The sequence below is a fragment of the Pinus tabuliformis genome, chromosome 6 (assembly GCF_031772625.1).
Source record: "Pinus tabuliformis cultivar Carrire ecotype Pingquan chromosome 6, CPIR1, whole genome shotgun sequence".
Taxonomy (NCBI): domain Eukaryota; kingdom Viridiplantae; phylum Streptophyta; class Pinopsida; order Pinales; family Pinaceae; genus Pinus; species Pinus tabuliformis.
In genome coordinates, this window is record NC_142292.1 from 1,735,291,879 (window position 1) to 1,735,306,098 (window position 14,220).

Sequence of the window (14,220 nt, forward strand, 5' to 3'; positions counted from 1 at the left end):
CACACATGTGGCAAGGAGGACGGATTTCAGACAGAATTACGAGGCCAAAAATTTCAAGGTTTCCCGCAGTTTGACCAGCGTTGACTTTGACTTTCCAAGCATATTTTGACTTCGATCTTTTGGGAGGATTTATGTCTCAGTAGGCAGCATTTATTAGCACAAAATTGAGCCTTTCTATTGACTTTGACTGTGTTGACTTAAGACCTACAACTAGGGTTTCTGCAACATATTTGACTTTGACAGAGTTTAAGGAGGAATTTTGGGATTGTTTTCAAGGCATCTTGACCAGTTGATCAGGCCACATTTGACCAAGGTTGACCGATCTCTTTTGTGGATTTTTTTCTACTGCACCATTGATTGATTTGGGTTGATTTAACTATTGTTGACTAAGAACAACATTTCAGATTTTGACAGGGTTGTTTTGGACATCTATTGGCAAGTCAATTTTGACTTTTTGTACTCTCTCTTTCTTGAACATTTGAAATAATAATAAGAAGAATTGATCAAAGAGTTTTCCCCAAATTGGGGTTTTTCCCTGGCATCCACCAAATCTGGTGTTCTCTTGTCTTGGCTTGCCTTCTGCATTTTTATTGTACATGTTCTATCTACAATTACTATCAATGTGATTTATGGTTAATGTGATTGCTATAGGAAATCTAAGTTCGAAATTTTCACTGGGCTGCTAAAGAACATTGAAGTAATTGTGCTAAGAATAGAACATACCATTGTTAACTAAAATTAACAATGGGAAAAGGTCATCTTACCTGTTGGGTACCAAATTGGGCTATCTTTCTGCCTATTTCCATTACCCTTTTTGACCCTTTTTCTCTCATTTACCCATACTGTTATGATAAATTTACAAGGTAAATTCCCCCTTACTTTTCCTATTGGTGTATTTCAATTAATGAAGTAAAACGCACGGAGTCTATCTATTCATGGTACTAAACTGTGTGTTTGACCGCAGCATGAAAACAGGAACCCTCAACTCAGCATATTGCAACAGAACTGGCAACGGTCGATAAGAAGGAGGACGCACAGCTCGGGGAATAGGCTCCCTGAACTATTCTTAGGCTTTCTTGCTATCTCAGAAATCTGATGTTGATGCCATTTCAACCGATGGATATCTTTGTATCTGCAGTCGCTATGTTTTCGGGAGATCTGTTAATCTCCCTCGTTGTGTATAAAATGCAGGTTGATCCTGTGAATGGGGGTTCACCCATCAGTGTTGTAAACCTTTGTTACCGATTAATAAAAGATCGTTCATTTTGTTGTTATAATCCTTTTCGTGGCTAACGCAACCCTGATCAGAGAGCTGGACCCGCTCTTCTGATCAGGTGCTGCATCTTTGTGTATGTGTGATTTATTGAGTTGTGTTGTTGTTATAGTTCCTTACTGCTTATAGTTATTTCTGCAGTTCTGTAAATTGTTAATCTTGCATTTATGTTTTGAATCTTAAACCACGAACCCTTGGTTGGGAAAGATTACGCGTTGCCCCTGCATATACCTTGTGCGTTGCCTTGAAAGTATATGCACTTGGATTGATAAGATTAATGTCGAAACAAGGTAGATAAATCACCCTTACCTGGACACCAACATTTTGGCGCCGTTGCCGGGGAGGCTACAAGGTGCAACAACGATCCGAACCAACCAGAGGGTCAATCTCTCGTCCTGGGGAGAGAACAAGTTTTCTCACTCTGCTTCAGGTCCTGAGCGTAGGTACTCTTTTCATTTGTTTATTTTTGTTTTTCTGATTATTTTGGGCCATTCGGAGGGAGGAGTCTTTTGACGCCCTACTCCAGGCCTTGATCTATAATTGTTTTTCTTAACCTGTGTGTGCGTTCTTTTTTGGAAATCCCTAGCTTTTACCCTGGGGAGGGACAATTTTTTACACCCTGCTTCAGATCCAGAAAATTTAGGGCTTCCCATGGTTTTTGATTGTTTGGTTCTTGTTCCTGGGGATGGAGGAGTCCTTTGATGCCCTGCTCCAGGCTTGAAACCCTAGATTTTTTATCCATCGCTGCCTTTCTTTTTGTGATTTCTTTCATCCTAGGGAAGGAATGGTCTTTTGACACCTTACTTCAGGGTTGAAGCATTGTAGGTTCATACAGAAACTCCCATCAATCCAACTTTTGTATGAACAAAGAATCCAATAAAAGGGGCAGAGGGAGAGCCCCAAGGGGGAGAAGACCAGACCTGGGAGGAAAAACTTATATACAAGAGATCATAGCAAATGTTGAATCTGAAGCATCCTCTCGCGTCGCTGTGAGACCAAGAGCAAGAAGGGTGAAGTCAGAAGGACAATCAGTGGAACAGCCACTATCAGCTGCAGCATTATGTGGTGACTCAATACAGCAGGTTCCTCTGACCATGGAGGAGACATCTAGTAGTAGACCTGATCTAGAGAATCTTGCATTGGTGTTAGCAGAGGAGGAAGTTGCAAGCAGAGCATTGGTAGGTTCGGACTGTTCTAGCAAAGGAAATGGAGTTGCAGCCGAAGGATCAAGCCATCAGGCCACAGGAGAAAGAGACGAGGAGATATTTACATCACCAAGAGACCGGGGAAGTGCTACCAAAGCAGCTCGAGTTCCGGTAGCAAAGAATCCTCAGGCACCCTCTACAGAGCCTGTTGAAATCCCCAGTGATTATTGGAAAATATTCATGGCTCCTACAAACTCCACCATCGATTTCCCTATTGGAGATCTAGGAACTAGTGTGCCTACAAAGCCTATTCCATTGGCAACTCTACCAACCTTCCATGGGCTTATCTCGGAAGACCCCAACACATTTCTATTTGAGTTTGATATAGTATGCCAGGGGTATGACTATACAACAGATGCCCAGAAGTTGAAGATTTTCCCTTCCACTCTAAAAGGGACGGCTCTGCGATGGTTCATGGGCCTTGGAGGAAAATCCATTTCTACATGGGAGGATATGCAAACGGCTTTCCTAGAGAAATACCAGGATTACTGTAAATCCTGGAACATGAAGGAGGAACTCTTCAAATTCACACAGAAAGAATATGAAAGCTTGGAAGATTGTGTGGATAGGTTCAACTACACCTTACAGAGGTCAGGTCATTCTGACCTGGATAAGGAAATATTAAAGATTATCCTCCTTCGATCCCTTCGAGAAGACTCGATGGAACTCTTGAACATTGTGGGAAAGGGAGATATCTCCAAGAAGAACTTCGAATATATTTTCAAATTATGTATTTAGTGCTCAAGGGGGCTTACAAGAAACAAGCAGGGGATCTGTTCAGTAAAGGGATCTAGCGGGGGTGTTACAAAAGAAGAAATCAGAAATTTGCTAGAAAACCTAAGAACAGATATCCTCAATACCCTATCAGCACAGATGGACACCTTGCAAGTAAAACAAAAGCAGCTAGAGCTGGACAGGACTATGGCGGTATTTTGTCCAAAGTGCAGAAAGAAGCACCCGGAGAGGGAATGTCCACTAAATTACATAGAGGAATGTGCGATCTGTGAGTTCAATCATGCAACCAGCTCATGCCTTTCCTTACCAAGCTTGAAAGCAGTATTTCAAGGAACAGGGGAGGACACGGAGCAGTTGTACCTCATGGGATCTGGGAAGCCACGGCAGCCTCGACCACCGATGGGAAATCAAGGTATGTACCTAGATCCATCTCAATATTTTAACAATTTTAATATGAATCCTCAAACCATGCCTTATCCTCCCATGTGGCCACAATACCAGTACCCACCTTGGCAACAGTGGAATCCCCAAGCTAGTACGAGCTCTTTGTGAGCTCCAACCTAGTGGGGATCCACTCCTGGTCAGTTTCCTCAGCAGATGCAACCGCAGATACTGCAATAGATGCCCCAGTAGCAGCTCCAACTGCCCTCCAATGTGCCTCCTGGTAACCAACTTGCCCGTCCTCAGCTCCTAATGTAGCCTAACCCTAACCCCAACAATAAGGGAGCTCATCAAGCTAATGTTCTTAACCTGCCTTCATATAGTATCTCCACTGCAGAGTTGTATGAAATGAATTTGCGATCAGGTCGAACAATTAATGTCCAACCTCCTCCAGTTATCATTGAACAGCTTTATAGTGAAGATAAGGAGACGGATCCAGTCACTAAAGAGCCAGAGTGAACCAATAGAACCCAGATGCCTCCTATCAAGCAGCCTCAATCTGAACCACCTTACCCAGAGAGATTAATCATGAGTAAACCACTCAATCTGAATTTGATTTATTAGGAGAATTGTAGAACTTATTTGTTAAAATTCCCTTATTACAAGCTATGAAGAATGTGCCAATCTATGCAAAGACTCTTAGGGAATATTGTTCAAAGAAACCTGCCAAGAAAATTAAAGATCCCGTTACCATACATGTTATGGGAAAGTTATCAGAATTTATGATGGGAAAATCAATGCCAGTGAAATATGGAGATCTAGGAATCCGATCTTGACAGTACAGATTAATGGGGTAGAGATTCCAAATGCGTTGGTAGACGTGGGAGCTGCCATCAATGTCATCACCACTGAAACTATGCATGTGTTAGGACTTCGTAATTTAAAGCATACACCTACAGTACTGGAATTAGCAGATCGATCTATAGTTAAACCTGTAGGAAAGTTGGAAGATGTGACAATTTCAGTGGATTCATGGCATTACCCCATAGACTTCCTGGTATTACATACACAATCTTCAGTGGGCGGTCATCCCCTAATTTTGGGTAGGCCATGGCTGGCCACTGCAGACGCTTGCTGCTCAGAGAATATGGTCATTTCTAATGGGCATAACACTAAGAATTTAGTGTTATATCCACCTGCAGAATCAAATTCAACTATAAAACCAGCAGGTGGTAAGAAGGTTGTATCTACGGTGGAGGATGGAACGGAAGAGGAAGAAGTAAGACCTGTCCTTACTATCGGACAGGCCCTGCAATTGAAAATGGAATCAGAAGATGATGTAATCACTTCCTTCATGGATGATCCTTGTTCCATTTCAGAATCGAACTAGCAAATCCTAGAATCTATCCTAAGCTATGAGACTCAGGAAACTATGGAAATAGCAGAAGGATTAGAGGAACCACCTGTTGATGCACCTCATGAAAGTATGCAATTTGAATTGGAACTGGGGAAAACCTTGAACATTAATCCGAACCTGTCAGAATCTCAGAAGGAGCAGCTTATAGACATTCTGCGGAAACATAAAGAGGCCTTCGCCTGGGATTATGCAGATATGAAGGGAATCCCTACCAACTTATGCACCCATCACATATATATCAAGGAAGATTGTCGTCCTATAAGACAACCTCAGAGGAGAATGAACCCTGCATTGAAGAATGTGGTGAAAGAAGAACTTCAGAAGTTACTGGATGTAGGTTTTATCTACCCTATCTCAGACAGCCAATGGGTCTCACCATTGGTAATGGTCCCCAAAAAGAACGGCAAATGGCGGTTCTGCGTAGATTATTGAGAATTGAATAACGCGACGCAGAAAGACCACTTTCACTTGCCGTTTATTGATCAAGTGTTAGACACATTGGCTGGTAAGAAATATTTCTCTTTCTTGGATGGGTTTAGTGGATATAACCAGATCTAGATTGCTCCTGAGGACCAGGACAAGACCACGTTCACATGCCCCTAGGGGAAATTTGCATAACGGGTCCTTCCTTTTGGCCTGTGTAATGCTCCTGCAACATTCCAAAGGGAAATTTTGGGAATCTTCTCTGACTTGATAAATGACAGTGTTGAGATCTATATGGATGACTTTACTCCGTATGGGGAATCGTTCATGCAGGATTGAAAATTATAGAAAAAGTTCTTGCAAGGTGTATACAAGCGTGTGTCTCTCTGAGTACAGTGAAATGTCACATGATGATGGAAGAAGGAATTGTTCTGGGACATTTGCTCTTAGCTGAAGGAATCAGGATGGATCCAGCAAAGATACAAGTAATCCTGCACTTCCCAACACCTAAAATAGTCACACAGGTACGCAGTTTCATTGGTTGTGTAGGTTATTATAGACGTTTCATAGAAAATTTTGCAAAAGTAGCACACCCACTGTTTCAATTACTAACGAAAGATTCAGAATTTGTATGGACAAAAGACTGTGATGCAGCGTTTACAAAAATTAAGGAGTTAGTTTGCAGTGCTCCGATCCTTAGAGGACCTAACTGGGCATTACCTTTCCACATTCATACGGATGCCTCTCAGACAGCAATTGGTGCAGTATTGGGACAGCAAGAGGATAAAGTACCTTACACAGTCTACTATGTTAGTAAAAATTTGGCTCCTGCTGAATTAAACTACACAGTGACTGAGAAAGAATTTCTTGCTGTCGTTTATGCCATCAACAAGTTCCGGCACTACATTACCAGGTATCCTACTTTTGTGCACACCGATCATGCAGCCATCAGGTATTTAATGAATAAACCTGTTACCCCTGGTCGAATTACAAGATGGTTGTTGCTACTACATGAATTTGATATCACTATAGTGGATAAACCGGGGAAAGACAATGTGGTCGCAGATTTTTTATCTAGGATAGAACGTTATGGTAAGGAAACACCAATTGAAGATGATTTTCCATATGAGCATCTTTTGCAGTCTCTGCTAACACTTCGTGGTATGCAGATATTGTTAATTATCTTGCTACAGGTAAAGTGCCTCGTCACCTATCCTATAAGGAGCAAAGGAAGATCATTCACCAGAGTACCCGATATTCATGGATGGCAGGATATCTCTTCCATACGGGACTGGATCAGCAAATTCGGCTTTGTGTAGCAGGAGATGATATTTTCAAGATATTAAAAGCTGCACACGGCGAACCCTATGGGGGACACTTTGCAGACAAAAGAACATGTCATAAAGTATTGCAAATGGGATATTATTGACCCTCCATCTTTCATGACGCTCGGGATTACGTGCAGAGGTGTGATAGTTGTCAATGGATGGGACAACCTGGGAAAGCAGATGAGATGCCCCTGCAACCCCAGATAGTTCTTGAACCATTCGAGAAATGGGCCATCGATTTCGTTGGTCCCTTCAACCCACCTTCGCATCAGAAGGCTTACATCTTGGTCTGCACCGACTATGTAACTAAATGGGTGGAAGCTAGGGCGGTCACGAGAGCAATAGAACAAGTGGTGGCAGACTTCCTTTTTGAAGAAATCTTTGCCAGGTATGGGACTCCAAGAGAAATTGTATAAGACGGTGGATCACAGTTTACATCTCATATGATAGAAAATCTAATGCAAAAATATGGGGTCAAACATAGAGTGACAACCCCGTATCATCCCCATGCGAATGGACAAGTAGAGAGCACAAATAAGGTATTGGAAAATATCTTGACAAAGACAGGAGCAAGCCATCGTTGAGACTAGGCACAGAAACTTCTAGAAGCTCTATGGGCATACAGAACGACATGGTGGAATACAACAGGGTTTTCTACGTATGAATTAGTCTATGGAAAATCCCCCTTGTTTCCGGTGGAATTTAAGATAAGTACACCCAGAACAGCTCTAGAAGGAGGCCTAGATTTATCAGAAACCCAGAAACACCCACTGGAACAGTGGAATGAGTTGGACAAGATTCGAGCAGTGGTTGTTTAGAGAACTATTGCTGTTCAACAACAGAGAATGAAATGGCATGATAAATTCAGCAAAACTAAGGTGTTTCAGGTGGGGGACTGGGCATTATTGTATGACTCCAGATTTAAGGATTTCACAGGCAAGTTCTACACTCGCTGGATGGGCCAATATCAAGTAGATGGAGTGTTCGACAATTTAACGGTTAGATTAAGTACAATAGATGAAAACCATACTTCCTTCCTGGTAAACAGACACCATCTTAAATTATATCGCCATCCAGCCTCTAAAGATGCTTTTGTTAAAAATCTGTCTGCTTCATCTGATTTAATGGTCATTGGAAAACAAGACACCCTCACTTTGTTCTAAAAAAAAAAATATATATATATATATATATATATATATATATATATATATAATAATAGTAATATATTGTTGTTTATTTGTTTATCTTTTGTAGGAACAACAAAGAAATATGGCGAGGAGAAATGTAACACCCGACGCTATCACTTTATCAGTCATTAAGAGTTGTTACACCGTAGCTTTTGTTACTCTGTAACTGTCATTACACCATAGCTGTTGTTACTCCATAACTACCGTTACACCATCGTTGTTGTTACTCCGCAACTACCATTACAACGTAGTTGTTGTTACTCCATCGGGGTTGTTACTCCGCAACTGTCGTTACACCGTCGCTGTTGTTACTTCGCAACTGCCGTTACACCATAGTTGTTGTTACTCCACAACTGCCGTTACACCGTAGCTATTGTTATTCCGCAACTGTCGTTACACTGTAGCTACTGTTACTCCGCAACTGTCATTACATTGTAGCTGTTGTTACTCTGGAATTTCCATTACACCGTAGCTTCCGTTACTCTACAACTGTCATTACACCGTAGCTACCGTTACTCCACAACTGCCATTACACCGTAGCTACCGTTACTCCACAACTGCCGTTACACCGTAGCTGTCGTTACTCCGCAACTGTTGTTACACCGTAGCTGTCGTTACTCCGCAACTGTCGTAGCTGTCGTTACTCCGCAACTTTCGTTACACCGTAGTTGTTGTTACTCCGCAACTGTCGTTACACCGTAGCTGTTGTTACTCCGCAACTGCCGTTACACCGTAGTTGTTGTTACTTCGTAACTGTCGTTACACCGTAATTGTTGTTACTCTGTAACTGTTGTTACTCATTGTTCCTGCTATTCACTGTTTCCGCTACTTCAGAGCAGTTGTTACTCACTGTTGCCGTCACTCACTGTTGTTGCTCCACGCTGTGTTGTCACTCCATCAGGTAAGTCCACAGGTACGTCTCTGTCGTTTTATGGATTTAATTAAATATTCTATAAAGGACAATTAAACATGCCGAGGATAGTTGTCATTAAATTTTGGGGGTGGGGGGGAGGGAACCGTCATAAGGAATGACGACATACCACGAAAAGACATTTAGTGCACATAAATCCCGCTCAACCGAATATAATGATTTTAGTACTCTGTAATCATATTTTTTAAACGTGTTGGGATGTAGATTCGTATGCACCAAGTCATATCGTTCACTTTTCCTACATGCCGCATTTAATTTTCAGAACACACCTCAGTACCATCATAACTTGCCATTATGTCCGAGCGTACCAATACTGGACTTGCCATTACTCCCATACGTACCAGTACTGTTCGTCCGATCTTTCCCAAATCAGCCATGACATTATTTCAACCTCCAACGGTTTGGAGACTTGTCACTCTCCCCTGCCAACCAACTACAGTCGACATGCTGATTCCGCCTCGCAACGATGGGTGGCCGATCAATTCGTCATGAACCTGAGAACACAAGGGCAGCTCGGAATAATCGGGAGGTATGGCAGGTCTTTCAGAACGCAGGATGGGATGTGTATTTTGACAGGTTGAGAGGATTTAATGAAGAATTGACAGTGGAATTCACACTGAACTTGGGGGAAGAAGGCTCGTGGGTTCGCAGAGTGGTGATCCCCATAACAGAAGAAATCATTGCGGAAGTCAGTGGGCTTCCTCAAGTTGGGGAACGATGGTTTGTGAGAAGAACTACCCTTCCGGAATTCCCCGAGGCCTTCCTTCAAGCCGGAGAGAGTATAGCACAGAAAGGCAGGGGGTATGACAGAAATTCGCTACCATATCCGTGGGGAGAAGTAGCAGAATTCGTCATCAAATATATGACATGCGAGGGCAGATACTCAGAGTATTAGCTCACCTACGATTTCCACATGCAGAGGCTTTCTCCATGAATGTGCCCTACTTCCTGCTAAGGAGCTCGCATCTAATGGCACATTCGGCTCAGGGGGCTCGACAGGTACTAGCAGTTATCACTCATCATGGGTTGGTGCGGCTGCTAATAATGAACGCCATTGGACAGATTCTGATTCCGTGGGAGGTGTTTCAGGACTCCACGGAGGAACAGATAGCAGTTGTTATGGCCGCTAGGGCAGAGGAATCTGAACCTATGGAGGAGGATCCTGTCGAAGATGACTATGTCGATCAAGAGGAACCAGAGGAAATGGAGATGGAAACAGAGGAAATGGGGATGAGGTAGCCCCCCAAGATCAAGCAGAAAGTATGGAGGCAATGGCAGACATAGGGGTTGATGTAGAAAGGCTCGCTAGTACCACGAATGAGGTTGTACCACAAGAACCAGCTTCACCCATGGAACTAGCAGAGCAAGAGGACGCTACGGCAGCCACGAGAGCAGACCCACAACAAGCCAGCATGGGCGAAGCAGTTGATATGGTGACCGAAGGAACCCCACAAGGATCCCCTGCCACCTTGGAAATAATGGAGGAAGACAATCCGGTTGAAGAGGAGGTCATGACCACTCCGACCATGGAACTCAGAGAAGAGGAAGGACAAAGACAAGAAGGGCCCAGAGTTGAGGAAACTATGGGACCCATCGAGGAAGCAGCAGAAGAGCCAGGGCGCGAGGTTGACACTGAACCATAAGAACCAGCGTCAACTTTGGGGCCAATTGTAGAATATGCACCCCAGTCCCCTCTCTCTGCCATGATTCCAAGAGGAGCGAGGGTAACTCGTTCCCTCGGACGGGGAGAAAAAGAAGATTTTGCAATTCTGGTGGCTCTGAACCTGTTGCAGAGGCCACAAGCTTATAGATTGGAAACCACTCACGTGGCAGATGCCTTGGAGCAGGAAAGGAGAAAAGAAATTCTGGAAGCTGGAGAACCAGGAGGAATTCCAGCAGACACAGCAGCGGGAGAATGTCTCGCCAGCACATCGCCAGTCGCGGTGCGTGTGCACGAAGAGGAGATCATTGTTGGCGAAAAGGAGGGACCAAGTGAAACGGTCCCGACGACTGAGCCAATGATACAACCAGGCGAGGGGGCTGTTGAGCACGAAATAAGTGGAGAAGAGCGAGCAGGGGAGGAAAATCCCCCAGTCAACACAGCAGAAGATGTTTCGAGGGATTTGCCTTCGGTGGAGGAAAACCCCCCAGTCAACATAGCAGAAGATGTTTCAATGGATTTGCCTCCGGTGGAGGAAATATTAGTTAAGCAAGAGTGGATAGAGCTGTGTGAACAGCGAAGGCTTCCAATGAAACAAAAGTATCAGTTGCAGTTCAAGGAAATGATGCGGCTCAAAATGGAAGTGAGGAAGCTAAGAAAGAAGGTGAATAAAATGCAGAAACAATTAAGGAAGCACAAACGGCAAGCCAGAAAGGCCAAAACCATCTGGGTTGACGCAGAAACCCAAGTAGACCGGATAGTCATGACCTCTGCCGACACTCAGACAGACCCGATCGACCAATTGTTTGAAGATCGGGAGTATGCCCTAACAGCTGAAATTCAGTCCTAGAAATCTACTGCGGCCCAATATAAAAACGAGATCAGAAGGACTGAGGAAAGGGCCTCCACAACAATTTTTGGATATGTGGAGCGTATGGATGTGATGAGGCTACGGCATGCAAAACAGCAACTCAAGACAGAGCAGCTGGAGAAGAAAGCGGCAGAGCTGAAGGCCGACAAGGAGCAGATGTTCGAGCTGGTGCAAGAGGTTATGGCATGTCGTCCCCCTGCTTCTTGTTATTCCTTATTTTTGCATGAACGTTTCCTTTTATTCTGCATGGAAAGTATTAAGAATGAGGTCAACTATGAGATGGAGGACGGTGTGCAATTCCTCCGGATTTTGAGGAGTCACAATGTACCAACGCAACATCTGATGTGTGAGTTGTACTTGCACAGGTACTTACTGCGGCTGGACAGAGATTTCAACCCGGTCCCGTATGTGGGGGACATTCATTTGAGGGCCCTCACCTCTTACGCTTTTAATTAGATTCACTGGCAGAAGGCTAGTAACACTTTTGAATCCAATCAAGTTACAAAGCCATTTATAGTAAGAGGGGAACATGAGAGGTCAGACATAATGTTCAATAAGCACAGGACCTTTCTAGGGATTGGGGAAAACAGAGATAGAATGGTGAGGACACAAAAATGGTGTCTTGATCTTTGTGTCAAGCAACTCACCACATTTCAAAAAGAGGCCCTTAGTTGCTGTCAGAGGAGGTGGATGATGTCACCAACAGCCGTCCGGGAGAGAGAACCTTTTGGGGCACCAAATTTTGCACATGTACTTACTAGGGTGCCCAGGTATGTGGCATGTGTCCAGACATGTGGGTCCCGGTGGATGGGGCTCCAGTTTCAGTTCCCTGTTCTCTGGTTGCCTACTAAAGATTATACTCCAGCTTATGATGTCCCGATGGATTGGTGGAAGGAAGTTGTCCTCTCAAACGGATTTAAAGTTCTAGGGACAGAAATGGCTAAGGAATATGATCTTGCCCAACGTCATGAAACCTACAATTTACGGAACCCAGATTTGCGAAAACGGAGGACTGCATGAGGACATGCAGTAGGCTAGTTGGGGGGAGATGTTGGGTACCAAATCGGGCTATCTTTCTGCCTATTTCCATTACCCTTTTTGACCCTTTTTCACTCATTTACCCATACTGTTATGATAAATTTATAAGGTAAATTCCCCCTTACTTGTCCTATTGGTGTATATTAATTAATGAAGTAAAATGCACGGAGTCTATCTATTCGTAGTACTAAACTGTGTGTTTGACCACGGCATGAAAACATGAACCCTCAACTTAGCATATTGCAACAGAACTGGCGACGGCCGATCAGAAGGAGAACGCGCAGCTCGGGGAACAGGCTCCCTAAACTATTCTTAGGCTTTCTTGCTATCTCAAACATCTGATGCTGATGCTGTTTCAACTAATGGATATCTTTGTATCTGCAGTTGCTATGTTTTTGGGAGATTTGTTAATCTCCCTCACTGTGTATAAAATGCAGGTTGATCCTGTGAATGGGGGTTCACCCATCAGTATTGTAAACCTTTGTTACCGATTAATAAAGATTGTTCATTTTGTTGTTATAATCCTTTTCGTGGCTAACACAGCCCTGATCAGAGCGCTAGGCCCGCTCTTCTAATCAGGTGTTGTGTGTTTGTGTATGTGTGATTTATTAAGCTGTGTTGTTACAGTTCCTTATTGCTTATAGTTATTTCTAATAGTTCTGTAAATTGTTAAACTTGCATTTTTGTTTTGAATCTTAAACCACAAACCCTTGGTTGGGAAAGATTACGCGTTGCCCCTGCATATACCTTGTGTGTTTCCTTGAAAGTATACGCACCCAGATTGATAAGATTAATGTCGGAACAAGGTAGATAAATCACCCCTACCTAGACACCAACATTACCATCGATGTCTCTAACACTATTATGAGATTCAAACTTGAGTGATAGCATGTTTTACCATCAGTGTCTTCAACAATTATGATTTATTTTACCTTGGTTATGGGAGGGCATGTGGTAGGGGCAAGTATATTTTTAGATAAACTACCATGCATGCTTGCATTGTGTCACAGTTTATTTAGTAGGACTTTGTAATTTTTCATTGTAGGCAAGTCATTACAGAGTTGATTTTATGCAACTCTATCATAGAGTTTAGAGTCAGCTCACGCTCCCAACTCTATGTTATCTATGTTTTGCTTGATTGACATCATTGGTGGAGATGAATCTTGTGCTACTTTCGTCATTCTACAAGGCTATGTAAAGTTAGATTTTTGAGAAAGGTTTTGAATGCAATTCCTTCACATTCATTTCTATGGAGTTTGATTTGGCCTCACTATAGTAGGATGAGACGATGCAAACAACGAACATTAGCTATAACCCCTAGAATATGCACAAGAGACAACAGTGGAGGGAACTAGAATATTTCCTTCACATGAGTGGCCATAGACAAAAAAATGGTTTAATATATGCTGAAATATGCTTGAATTCAATAAGAGTACTTTGCTAGTATGCATGATTTTATCATTATAAACATCGAGGTTTAAGTTTCAAAGCCCCTCCTTAGAAGGCCTTTGATTCAAAGATCTTTAAAGCAACATACATGAAAAAGAAGCTTATGAAAACTAAGCAAGGATAATTCAAACTTAATATTCTCATCCATAATCCTAAATCCATGTAGGAATAGAAGTGTGGAGTTATATATTCTAACTTCGAAGAAAACTTCACAAGGGTCGTGTATATCAGCCAATCAATGCCACCATCCTTCAAAACAACACTATCATAGAAATTTCAAAGGAACTGAGTAACATATTCTTTGATGACCAAGAAATTTTAA